Source organism: Gymnoscopelus microlampas (genome assembly GCF_963454915.1).
Source record: "Gymnoscopelus microlampas genome assembly, chromosome: 22".
Taxonomy (NCBI): Eukaryota; Metazoa; Chordata; class Actinopteri; order Myctophiformes; family Myctophidae; genus Gymnoscopelus; species Gymnoscopelus microlampas.
The window spans coordinates 36,487,359-36,501,661 of record NC_139959.1 but is presented as its reverse complement, the minus strand read 5'-3'; the positions used below and the strand labels follow the sequence as shown (position 1 = coordinate 36,501,661).

At 41.4% G+C, this 14,303-nt stretch overlaps 1 protein-coding gene across 4 annotated transcripts in view; it reads right to left on the bottom strand.

Annotated features, from left to right (window-relative positions):
- Nucleotides 1-14,303, bottom strand: part of slc4a2b (solute carrier family 4 member 2b) — a 93,148-nt gene that overhangs the window by 45,410 nt on the left and 33,435 nt on the right. The window lies entirely within an intron of this gene.

The following is a 14,303-nucleotide window of genomic DNA, read 5'->3' as shown; positions in this document are numbered from 1 at the left end:
GATGCGTTGTGAGCTTGTAGATCGGCTGTTTTCGGCACAGAAGTTTGCTGTAGAGGGGGAAAAAAAGAGCGGACTAACTACAGAGCTAAAGTTCAAGTTATGTCTGAAAAGAATCCAACACTGATGGTGAAGCAAGTCTATGAAAATATCTATGGAATCTATGAACAAGTAATCTGCAACACAATGTTATACAATATGTAGTGGTGGCGGGGGTCCCTACTTCATCTCTCTCAGCTAAGGGGTCCTTGGCCTGAAAAACATTGAAAACCCCTGTGGTCCATGGGCAAATCTAATGAGTATGCCTTTCACCCAAACGGCCACTAGAGGGAGATCTTGGCCCTCGCTTTCCCTGGTCCCAAGGACAAGATAATACAAGAAGTCTTTTCTCATGGCATGACTTCTTGAAAAATCATCCTTTAAGTGGAAACAATAGCCACGTGTTTTTGGTCACTTTACTCTTTTTTTCTCCAGTGGTTATGAATGATATCACACCCGATCATGTGGTTAGCGTTGGTTAGGAGATCTGTTTTCCCTCAGCAGGAACACCCAGCGCCCCGTCGTGCTCTGCCCTGTTTGAGCGATGTTGTGATAAGGGTAACTTTAAAGGGGGCTGTGGTGCAGGTGGACTCATTCTCGCTAATAAGTGTTGCTTATGTGGGCTTGTTTCCAAATTTAAAAATGATTGTTTAACTCCAGTGGTTCTCAAACATTTTCGTGTCGAGGTCCGGCAAATTAATATGTATTTGGCCACAGTCCCACCATCTGAAAGGATTTTGTGCCAGATTTGTGTGTAAAATATTCCAAATATTTCAAATGCGTTGTGAGATGGAAGATCAGCTATTTTCTGATGCATATAAGTTATGAATATAATTATATAGATTTTAAAATATAGGTTTAAAGTGCTCATGTGGCCTTCTTGTGGTTTGTTTTCATAGACCTGGTTGCTCATCTCTCTCGCCAAATCTGGCCACGACGCTCGCCAACGCGATTATTACCCGGTGGTCACCTTGACCGCGCACACATTTCCACGGCTCCCTGAGGTTCCGCCATAGGAAGGGGCTCGCCGTGGGGAGCGAATGGCGCCACAGTTAATTTGACGCCTCCCCTTCGACATCCTTCTCATGCTGTCCAATACCGTCATTCATACATCGAATCCCTCATCTCAATGGGACGTCTCGACCCGAAAGACACGCGATGACATGCAATTAGGGCTTCTCCCACCTCAAGCTGAGCTGCCTGCCAATTCCCCCTGCTGTGGAAAACACCCCTTGTGTTTCAAAGATAACGTGTGGCTTTAATGTATACTAAGGCCACTTATAGTAGTGTATAATCTACCGCGGTCCAACCTATACACTTATGCAGTGCCATATGGACCCGTATGATTTATGGGAATACTGGCCAGTCGTATAACTACTCAAGTTGATTTTCAAAAAGATTAGAATCGCATTCATTCATTCTTATCGGATAATTCCATACACTAAAAGGTAGGGTAAGTGATTTTCTTTTATTAAAACAAAAAGGTTTGAAAATTCATTTTCAGGTACTGTAGGTGACAACATTTCAGCCAATCAGGAGAGAGTACCCATTTATCAGCTTCATTTTTATAGTGTTTCAATTCCAATTTTGTTCTGCTCACTTCTTTGAGTAATCACTTCCAAGTTCACTTTTTAACGTTTAATCTGTATCCTGTCTGAGTTCTCTATCCTGATTGGACAAAATTGGAATCCCGACCTGAAAATGCATTTTCTGTTTAATAAAGAGCTGGAGAGACATGGAGACTCCTGTTACTGAACAAACACTCTATAGCAATGATTACTATCACAATATAGAGCTATTTAACACGTATTTTAACCAAAGATAATGATCACTTAGTCTGAACATTGACAAATTGACGTAGATGAGATTCACAACTGGATTTGTTCTAATTACTGTATTATCTTGTCTAGATCTCCAGCCAGCCACACTGTGCACTGGTGCACTCGATTGAGGACCTGCACACTACGCTGCCAATTCAAACTGGCTCACGTAACCCACATGAGCATGAAGAATCTCAGCGGTGAACTGCGTGTATATACCGTATACTGGACATGCCACACACGGGTGTGAAAAGAACCTCTGCTCTTCTATAACACTCTGCAACAGTATCTCTCTTTCAAAGTCAGAGTCTTTGTGACGAGGCTTTTTGCCTGTCAGGCACACGTTCAATATAGACCCAAGTTTCCAATCCCCGTTAGCCCACTGTTAATCCGGGAACATATCAGTGTCATTTTTAGATTTCTTTGGCTATTCAAAAATATCAGATCCGAAAAGCACCGAAAGCCCCGCAATGAGCTTGTATGTCTGCTATGTGAAAATCTTTGAATATATATTTTTTTAAACAAACATTTGCCAAATGTTAATTTGTCAAACATTTGACAAATGTTTTCTGAAAAAACTATTGTTGCTATATCTGTGGTGCTCAAACTTCTTTCTTGTCAAGGACCCCCAAAATTATGTTTTTGGCTGCCGATCCCCATCAAAATATGTTGTTCCAGGGATCCCCCAATAGCAAAGATTTGAGTTAAAAATGTTTTTAAAAAAAATGTGTATTCAAAGATTTGCACAAAATGTTCAAGATTTTTCAAAAACAGCAGATCTACAAGCTTGTAGATCTACTTTGGCTATCTACCGAATAGCCAAAGTATAAAATAATGGTTATAGCTCAAATCTAAAATGACGCATAATGGGTTAAATCTTAGCCCATTGCAGTATTTGACAGTTCAACATTTGAGACTGCAAAAAGGCAACTGCACTGACTCACACCATGTATCGAAGAAGATCAAGCAATCAAACAATACTATAAAGCTGCATGGAGAGGAGTGTCTCTTTCACTGCATATTACAACCGGAGTGGTCTGAAATGGAACGGCTATTCCTATTCCAAAATCATTACAATTACACGGCTAATGATCAGTTTGTCAAAGTCAAAACTCAAAAATAGAGCCTGTTTAATTTTTTTTTTACCTCAACACAGACAACCCCAAGCTATAATTATGCATCATCAATCAATGCCTCTCCCCTTAACACGTCCCAACGCTTAATTAGAAGTTTACTTAGGAAACCCTGAAAAAAACCTATATCCACATTTTAACTCATTAAGACCTGAGGCCGTCTTTTTTGAAAAAACTTATGTTACTATCTCAGTGGTTCTCAATATTTTTCATGTCAAGGACCCCAAATGTATATGTATTTGGTCGCGGACCACCCATCTCAAAATATTTTGTTCCAGGGACCCCCAGAAGCAAAGATTTGAGTTACAAATGTTGGCTTTAAAAAAATATATATTCAAAGTTTTGAACACATTTTCACGATTTCTCAAAAATAGCAGATCTACAAGCTCATAGCGCGGCACTCGGTGCCGCGCTATGAGCTTGTAGATCTGCTATTTTTGAATAGCCCAAAGTGTAAAATAATGCTTTTTAGGTCAAATCTAAAAATCTACACAGATGCTTCTCCCGGTCTTAAAGGGCTAATTAGAAGTTTACTGAGGAATCCCTGAAAACACATGTCATCTCAAGGGCACGGAATCTCCCCTGGAGAGCCGCTGTACTCTCTCTCTCTCTCTGGTTGGTTTATTTTTACAGAGGGCTCTCATTCATATGCAGGTTTCACAGTAAATCTCCACAGGTGGAGAAGGCATGCGAGGGGATTCTCAAACAAGCGAAAGAATTTTCCACTATATACCCGAAACCGCATGTGCAATAACAACAAGAAGACCATGGGCAGAATGTTTGGCCATAAGAGAGCCATTGCGACAGCGGACAAAGGTTCAGCCCTGCAGTTACAAAAAAAAGATGAAAAACAATGAATAACACACACTTCCAACTCATTCTTGGCAAACAGTCAAGTATCAAGGCCCATATTTCCAGCAGCAATTTCTACGCCTTCTTGAGCAAGCGTTTTTTTCTATGCGGTCTTACCTCGCTCATGGCTCAAAGTGATGGCAATGAATGGAATCAATGGAATCGCAGTAATCGGAAGCAAAAGTTATCCGAGCCGGCTTCCACCAGCATGGCAACACTGGAGTGTGTGGAATCTCCACGCCTCGATTAAGAACAGGCGAGCAGCGAGATATCTTCCCTGCAACGCTTATCAATCCCCTCGTGACGGTTTAATCAGAACCCTATCTCGCCGCCTGCCACCTTCGCCAATCTGCCCATTGTGGCCAAGAGGAAGAGCAAACAAGACTCTCTCGTTCGAGCCTTTGAGGACAAATGGCCGCCTGAAAGGACGTGTCGTGTTTGAACAGCCGGGGGAACAATGACGGCAACGTTGACATTAATCTCAACATTTTTTTGCCACATGTTAAAGCCTAAATATTGACCAAGTTGCTGTTAGTCAAACAACCTTGGAGCACATTCACAATGTGCGGCTGAATTGGCACTAAACGCACCCTGTGCTGTTCTACACATTATTTTCCAGAGGTTAATATTGACAGATGTGAAGAAACAGGGACTGTATAATGGTGTGGAGGACACATTCAAAAGTATTCATTAAAAAAGGGAGTTAAAACCACATCTGTCAGTTGTGGACCGACAAAATGCGTGGGGCACTGATCCCTTCCCTGCTTAAAGGAGTAGTTCACCCAAAAAAATGACTCCTTTTCTATCAATTACACACCCCATGAGGCATTGAATTCATGTTTTTTTTTTTGTCGCATTCCTGAGCTAATAATTTGATGACCGGCGGAGTCTCCTACCTTTGATGATCATCAAATCATTGGATTAGGAATGCAACAAAAACTAAACAATTCCAAGGCTTCATGGGGTGTGTAATTGATAGAACTATTCCTTTAACTAATAACCTTGAGTAAATTCCTAAAAGTAGTGTAATTGGGGTTTCAGGTCAGGGTGGGAATGCAGTGAAAGGGTGTGTGCATGATACTATGATACTAGGGTGGACAGTTGAGCAATGAGATTCTCAGCATTCAGTCTGCTCTGTCCACATTACAGTAAAGCTTACCGTGGCATGTCAAAAGTGCAGCAATGTGGAGCCACTTTGTACAATCTGATGTACAAAGCGTCCTTCTCGATGCCGTCTAGACCTTTCATGCGGAACGTATCGTGTGGAGAGTCTAGGACCCTCACTCTCTCGACCGCTCCTTACAGCCAACAATCTCGCTGTAGGCGAGTTTGACAGTGAGTACGTCTTGTGACAGCATTCACCGACACAGCCTCTGGGTAACATGGACGATCAATAATAGGTTCATAGGTTCGGGATTTGTAGTGTGCCCCCCCCAATCCAGTTATTACACTGGCCCGGGGCGCAGTCCGCAAAACGAGAAAAGAAAGAGAAGAGAAAAAAAACGTAGGACAAGACAAAGAAGACTAGACTAGGACAAGAAGAACTCAAGTCACCACTGTCAGTCAGTCACAACAGGAGGGAGTAGAAACTTAACACACACAACCAAACAAAACACAAACATAGCCATTCTAGAAGCACACACACACACACACACACACACAACGCGTCACGCGCCCCCCATATCTAAAAATGTTTTCTAAATCCTAACAGTATGTTGCTATATCAGTGGTGCTCTAACTTTTCCATGTCAAGGAGCACCCAAAATTGTGTTTATTTGGCCGCGGACCCCCCCCCCCCCCCCATCTCAAAATATGTTTGTTCCAGGGACCCCCAGAAGCACAGATCGTCGTTAAAAATGTTTACATACTGTATACACATACTCAAAGATTTGCACAAAATGTTCACGATTAAAAAACATGTAGCAGATCTACAAGCTCGTAGCTTGTTTATGATTTTTTGAATAGCCAAAGAAATCTAAAATGACACAGAGGCTTTCCTCTCGGTCTTAATGGGTCAGGCATGGTTTTAAAAGTCCCTAGGGTGGGGGCAGCTTTGATCCTCAAAGGGAGTTTGTTCCACACCGTGGGTGCCAACACAGCAAAGGCACGGTCGGTCACCCGTCTTTACCGCGCAGAGGACCGTGGAGTCTAAGGCTCTAATAGTCTAATAATAAATCATGCCGGGTGATTCAAGGTAAGCTAGTATGTATGCTACCCAGTCTGTCCACTGCATAACCTTGAGGGAGAGAGGACGTCGGGTATAAATCACTTCCCCATTTAGAATCATATCGATGGATTCAGGAAATCAACCCCGAAGAGCCAGGGGGATAAAATGATATATAAAACATAATCTGGCACATGGCGTTTAACCCATTCAATCCGGGAATGCATCTGTCATTTTAGATTTTATAGCTACAGTATAACCATTATTTTATACTTTGGCTATTCAAAAATAGCAGATATACAAGCTCATAGTGCGGCACCGAGTGCTACGCTTTGAGCTTGTAGATCAGCTATTCTTTTTTAAATCTTTAAAATGTGCGCACATTTTTGAATACATATATTTTTTGAAACATTTTTTACTCAAATCTTTGCTTCTGGGGGGTCCCTGAAACAACATATATTGATGGAGTCGGTGGCCAAATACATAATTTTGGGAGGTCCTTGACATGAAAAAGTTTGAGAACCACTGATATTATAGCAACATAAGCCTTGATTTGCACAAGATTTGCACAAACTTTCAAGATAAAATAAATGTATCAGATCTACAAGCTCATAGCACTTGGTGCCGTGCTATGAGCTTGTAGATCTGCTATTTTTGAACAGCCAAAGAAATCTTTAAATGACAGAGATGCGTTCCTGGATTGTGTTAAGAGCTCTATGAAATAAGAAAGAGAAATGTTCTTACAATGTCTTTCCTCTTCATCTGAACTATTTCAAGGAGTGTGTGAGGAATGTTTTGTGGGCGAGCCAACATGGCAGCCGACATGGACATTAAATGTACATTAGTGCTGAGGGCACAGCAGGACACTGTGCGGCCAGGGGTGGGTTCTAGGCTTTTTCGGCGGGCATGGCGATAATCATTCCTTGCGCAACATGCCATGTGCGTGCGTGGTCAATGTATGAAAAGGTTAGCAGTGGGTGGTAAAAGAACCTACATGTAAAAAAAAAAATCACACCCAGTGTGAAGTGGGCGGTGTGTGGTCATCACAACATGACTCACTTAAAAAAAAAGAAAAGGTTTTTTTTTAAGTCCATACTGCTATTCATAGGGCTGCACATGTGTCATGTGTTTCGCTAGCCAATCACAGTCCTGAATTTGCAAAGTCAGCCAATCACATTACAGCTAGTGGTGATGACACTAGCTGTAATGTGATTGGCTGACTTTGCAAAAGTATATATTTGCATTGACTGTGGAAGGGTTAGGGTTGTAGACAACGTTGTAGACTATTAGCCAATCACGGTGCAGGATTGGTCAGTGTCCAAACCTCACTTATAGGGGGCGGTTACACCGCCCCAAAAATCACACCCAGTGTGAAGAGAGTGGTGCCTTTGAAAGTGTAACTGGTTGCATCCTTGTAAAGTAGTATCAAAAGTATCAATATACTGCAATATAGAAATATATAGAAGCAAAAGTCCGGAATTCAAAACGTAGCCTACTTGAGTAAAAGTACAAAAGTATTGATATAAAAATGTACTTAAAAGTAACAAAAGTAATAGTACTCATTGTGCAGAATGTCCCATTTCAGAAGTTCAAAATGTATAAAAAGCCTCTGAGAGTTAGTGGAGTACAATTAAAAGTACAGAAAATACTCCAGTAATGTCAAAAATACCTCCAAATTGTACTCAAGTACAGTACTTTAGTAAATGCACTTAGTTACTTTACACCACTGATGTTTAGTGGAGGGCTACACGTTTTTTCAAAACAAAATTGCACGTCATACAACACACCACTGAGTACGGCCACATATAGAGAGAGAGAGGCCAGAGTTATGGATCATCTGAGTCGTGTGTCGTATACAGTAGGGATCAGATCTCACGCCGTCAGCACTTGGAACGGGAAGGGGAGACAGCAGCGGCGGATGTTACAGAGCTCATGTAATATATGAGCTGTTGGGGCTGCCGCTTCATGATGTCCACACAAACTGTTGTGAGCGGCCGGGGGGGGGGGCTATTTTAGTAATGCACAGCTTGTCTGAACATTATCATACTGTAAAAAGGCATTTACCCTTGTGTCCAAGTTTAACTGTCTAACCCAGCGGTTCTCTAACTGTAATACTCCCCCAAAGTGGGGTCGCGGGAAGGTGCCGTTGGGGTCGCGCATGGGCAACCCCAAAAAATATTTTGAACATTTTAAAAAGCGAGATCGTCGCAACCAAAGTGAAGAGCATGGCAACTACACTCCTCATACACACACAGCTCCGCCTACGGTTGGTGGCCAACGATAAAATCGAGTGCTGGATCAAGAAACTAGTGGTTCTAGCATCACATGTTGGCTAAACGGTTCAGTTTACAAATGTGTGCACAGAACCACCTCCATAGCTTTTATTGATATCGTACAAGAGCTTAGCGTAGATCTGCTTTTTCCACCAAATGTTCACCTATTTTTGCCCAATGCCGTTTGCCCATTATAAACGTGCTCAGAATAAGTTTGATGTGGTTAAGTGCTCCATCAATTAATTTGAGAATGAAAATGTACAGTCCCTATACTGGGGCCCTACTATACTGGAAGGGGTGCTATGATCAATAAACACATTTTCATTTTTTTCTTTTTGTATTTGATTCTGAACATCAGATTTCTAACCAATTCTGAATTGAGCATCTGATAAGGGCGTGCCGTTCAGTGGAAATAGAAATGGAAGTGCGTCTTTGGGGGGGGGGGGGGGGGGAGTACTGTATGAGGGTGGCAGAGTCATGTCAGAGATGAAGGAAGTGATATCGGCGTGGTTATTAATACAGACCCTAGCTTATCTCCCTTTTCTCATTTCCAGAGATGGTGATCATGGACTTTCCATATTGGTCACAGACACACTAAAAGCAGCACTATGCAACCTTCTTTTTATCAATAAAATGCAATTTTGTACAGACTGTATGGTAGAGTTATGTTAATACAATATAACTTATACAAGCTGTATGGTAGAGTATGTTAGTACAATATAACTTATATAAAGGGGGTGGTTGTATTTTGTCTCCCTGCTCTTCTATTGAGACATTTTAAATCGTGTCAAAGGTCACGTCTCACCTAGACACAGGATCTGACAAATTTTGAACCAAGATTCAATTTATCCCCTGAACAAGCAGGCCGGCTCTATTAGCTCAGTGGTATATTTTTTTGCGCAGGAAACGACGGGTTCAAATCAGGGGTAGAAGAGGGAAGTTAATTAGTGCAGCTTTAAAGCATTGATATTTAATCCTAAACAGCGCTGGGAACTTGAAAAGAAATCCCACGCTTTGTCTCATATAATTGCAGTTGAATCAAAATAGTATGATTCAATTGTAAAATAGTGTGTATTTTTTACACATGGTTTGACTACCTGACCTTCTCCCGAGTCAAAGATGAGGTTTTAACCCAGGGGTGGGCAACTTTGATGATGGAGAGGGCCATTTTTTCCACACTCACTCCAGAGGGCCACATATGCATATACTGGCGGACCATTCTATGTCACACAAAAGCAAAAATAGCAGATCTACAAGCTCAAAACGCGGCGTAGCGCGACACGTTTTGAGCTTGTAGATCGGCTATTATTGCTAAATTTTGAATTGGAATCCAGATTTTTTTTTTGCTATTTTTGAATTGTAATCCTGAAAAGTAACATTTTTATTAATTTCAAATGCATTTAGTTATACTTATGTTAACTTTATGAACTTAAATACAAATACATTGGACATAAAAAATATAATTTTTATACTAGTCATTAAGCTACTATAATATAGACTGAAGTAATTAAAGCGGGTCATGTTTGCATGTTTGGAATTGTAACAGCTGAAATCAATAATATATCAGTAATCCGATATTAACCTGGGGGCCGCATTAAGTGAAGGTGGGGACCGCATGTGGCCCCCGGGCCGCCAGTTGCCCATGTATGTTTTAACCTATTAAAAACCGGGAAAGCACCCGTGTCATTTTAGATTTTGACTATTATAGCCCCAGTTCCAATAGCTATTGGCTATTAAAAATAGTGCTGTGAGCTTGTACATCTGCTATTTTTGATTTTTTTTTTTTTTGAAAAATCTTAAAAGTGTGAGAAGGACTCATCTAGAAGGTATTTGTAGAATCTGCCTCAGGTCTTAATGGGTTTTAGGAGAGGCACACAGTGTTCTCCTGCTCATAGACCTCACCCTGTGGGCTCCAGGCTCCTGGCATCAGTAATCCAGGACACCTTAACCCCTTCAGACCTGAGGCCCATCCTACAAATGTCTTCTAAATCCTAACAGTTTTCTGAAAAGATGCATGTTGCTATACGAGTGGTGCTCAAATATTTTCATGTCAAGGACCCCCAAAATTATATGTATTTGGCCTGCAGACCCCCCCCCCCCCCCCCCCCCCCCCCCCCCCATCTCAAAATATTTTGTTCCAGGGACCCCCCAAAAGCAAAGATTTTAGTTTAAAAAAAAAACTTTAAGAATATATATATATATTCAAAGATTTGCACAAATGTTCACGATTTTTCAAAAATAGCAGATCTACAAGTTCATAGTGCGGCACGAAGTGACACACTATGAGCTTGTATATCTGCTATTTTTGAATAGCCAAAGAAATCTTAAGTGACACAGATGCATTCACGGATTGAAGAGGTTAAGATTGGCGGCAATTTTCACGATTCGTGCCGCACTATGAGCTTGTAGATCTGCCATTTTTGAATAGCCAAAGTATAAAATCATGGTTAAAGTGGTTAAAACGTAGCTAAAATCTAAAATTATACGGACGCTTTCCCGGTTTGCATGGGTTAAGACAACACTGAGAAGTAATTATTACCTCAGTTTATGGGAACCCAATACTAGTGTGTCACAAGCGCCACACGACAGCACGTGCCATGCATCCACCAAACGCACAGGAACTGGACAGGAACTTAACCAACGGCTAAGTTAATGTTACGCCTGATGTTACTCAAAGGGACCACATTCATTCAGAATGAGCGCGTAAAACCTACAACTGTCAATAATCAACAAATTGTGACACACAGCAGATTGTTTGAAAGCCTGACAACCAAAAGATTCAATACCGTTGCTACGAAAAGGTCCAATGACCAAAGAAAAACATACTTGGGATTCTTCCATTACGGTGAATCCTAACCATGATGGTCAGTTCTTTGTGTTCAACCAGTACAAACTCACCTTTGCTGTGTACAGGAACTCCATCGAGTTCCATATAGGTTGTGTTACGTCGACCCTGGCTAAATATAGGGCGAGGACTTTAGCTTTTCCTGGGTGAAAAGATAAAAATATCAACCTAGACACGATGATCAGTTGTTTTTTTTAGACCTCTGACAACGCCGTTCCCCGTTCCACTTTGTTTCCCTTGTCACATGACTAGGGAATCTCCTCAACGGCAGGAAGAGGCTATCACACGGTTTCACAACTTCAGCCCATCCGAAAAACCAAACAGAGGCATTATCTGAACTCTCCCTGTGTGCGCTCACATACACACACACACACACACATGTACAGACAAGACCCACACATACACAGTTATGGAGATAATGATTAACTTTGGGAGAGGAAAAGCAAAGAGAACAGCCAATGACTGCTAAGGCGCTGTCATACAGCAAACAGTTTTATCTGCCGTTGAGTGTCTGGATGGCCAGGCTGTACGTTAAGTTAGTATATACCATGCATCTACCATGCATTTCATTGCGGTCAATTCATATTCTGGTTTAAATCAAAATATGGCTGACCATCTCAATAAGAAACTGTAATAAACTCTCAATAAAAACAGATGGATTAAAGCAAAATAAAATCTCACAACTGAAAATGCTTGCATGACGAAGTCCTAATGTGCACTAGCGTTGTTTCCTAAACAATTAACCTTTGCTTTTATATGAAATAACCAAGACTATTAAAATTTTATGGAAGATGCTTCTGAACATATTGCGAGTATGACCACTACAAATGCTATAATCATAAAACAATAACCAAAAACAGCCGATCTACAAGCTCTCGCTTGAAGATCAGGCTATTTTTGCTGTGCAACATGCTTCCATAGAAGACATGCTAGCGTCTATGGAATCCAAATGACTGAAACCAGTCGTGGCCACTGAGAACTTTAATCCATAAATGATAAATCTTTATGGCAGCTGAGAAAGACTGAAACTGAAAAATGACATACCGATTGTGCAACTGAAATAAAAGCAGCATGATATGTCAAACGTTATGGGATCGTAATTGCCAGAGTCAAATAAAGGTGCAGCGTCTGGAGCAGATGATCATATTTTGTTGCATCATGGCAAGGTAACTACACAACCCAACCCTACACAACCCAACCCTCTACCAAAGCAGTCTTGCCCTTTAATACAACTCCAAAAAAGGTGGACAAGATATAAAAAATAATTGCTCCATTGATTAGAAATGGATAATTCTAAATATGCTCCTCATTGACTTACATTGTACGGTGAAACAGCTCTCAAAGTCACTCTTTTAGCACGTAAACAAACGTATACGAAGTTGATTCAGACAATATAGAACATCACCAAACCCAGTACGTTTCTTTTTTTTTATTAGGATGAAAACCCGGAATGGATCCGCGGATCCGGAACTTCAAATAGTATTTACTGGGTTTGGTGATGTTCTATATAGTCTGAATCAACTTTGAATACGTTCGTTTACGTGCTAAAAGAGTGACTTCGAGAGCCGTTTCACCGTACAATGTAAGTCAATGAGGAGCATATATTTGAATTATACATTTCTAATCAATGGAGCATATTCTTTTTGATTTCTTGTCCACCTTTGGAGTTACATCATGGCAAGGTAACTACACAACCCAAACCTCTACCAAAGTGGTCTTGCCCTTTAACCCATTAAGACCTGGAACGCATCTGTGTCACTTTAGATTTCTTTGGCTATTCAAAAATAGCAGATATACAAGCTCATAGCGCGGCACCGAGTGCCGCGCTACGAGCTTGTAGATCTGCTATTTTTGTTAAATCGTGAAAATTTGTGCAAATCTTTGAATATATATATTTATATTTTTTTAAAGCCTTAGGATTTAGAAATGGGTCAAAGGATACCGTTTTCCTGAGCTAAGCAAAAAGCTCTTACACACAGGTTTCTCTTGTATTGCATTACTGTAGCCATCAATTTGCATGGACTTCAGACTTTCATAGAACAAGCATTTTGATCTTTTCGGTTTCTAGGGAAGGCGCTCTAAGAATGTCAAAACGTTCCCACTTCATTTCCTGCACACAGTGTGTTTTGCAGAATTGAGTGGGTGGGGTAGGGTTTCAGACAGACAGGGACTCAGGCAGTGCCTTCCCTCTCGGTTGTTTGTGTCCAGATAGCGTGCACCTCCCAGGAGGAGTCGGGCAGGCAGGACAGGCCCAGGCGGCCCCCCGCAGGGGGTCGTCTGGACGGACGAGTGATTGTGCAACGACAGAGAGAGGAGAGGATAGGAAGCAGCTGACTGGACGCTGGGGCCCAAAAAAATGCAGACGTCAGGGAAAGCAGGCATTTCCTGCAGCCGAGTGGGGTGAAGTGAGCATAGTAGCAACAGCAGGGGTCTTAAACAGGGGGTCCGGGACCCCTAGGGGCGGTCCTCGTATGAGTTATTGCAGGGGGGGGGGTCGCCAAATCTTTGTGTGATAGGATTTTTTTTTTTTACATTAACCACTTGAACCCTAGCATCCCTATTCCGAGGGGAATATTAGGCGAAAATAGCAGATCTACAAGCTTTAAAAGTGAGCTTGTAGATCGGCTATTTTCGGCAAAGAGGTTTGGTGTAGAGGGAAAAAGGAGGAGAACAAGTACACAGCCAAAAATCACTTTTCTAAGTATTGAGAGTTTAAGTGATTAAATGGCTGATATTAACACAAAAATACTAATAATTTCCACAACACTGATGACAGTGCTGTCAAACAGTTGAATCTGCAACAAAATGTTAAACAATTTGCAGTGGGGCTCCCTGCTTCATCTCACTCTCTCAGCTAAGGGGTCCTTGGCCTGAAAAACGATGAAGAACCCTGAGCACGATTTGCTAGATGATCTACACGATTTGTACAAGATTTGTAGAATCAGCCTCAGGTCTAGGGCTTGATATACCTTGTTGAGCACAGTACCGCACACTGAAAACAGCAGATCTATGAGCTTTTAGACCAGTTTACTGTGTAGATCTGCTAGATCTGCGTATAAAATCAGGCTTAATAAGGGAACGGTCTCTGTCTGAAGTTTCTCCGGAGAAATCTGTCTCTTAAGACGTTCCGGTTTTGACTGTGCAAAAACCAGACCAGTATACGAGACCAGTATTAATTTA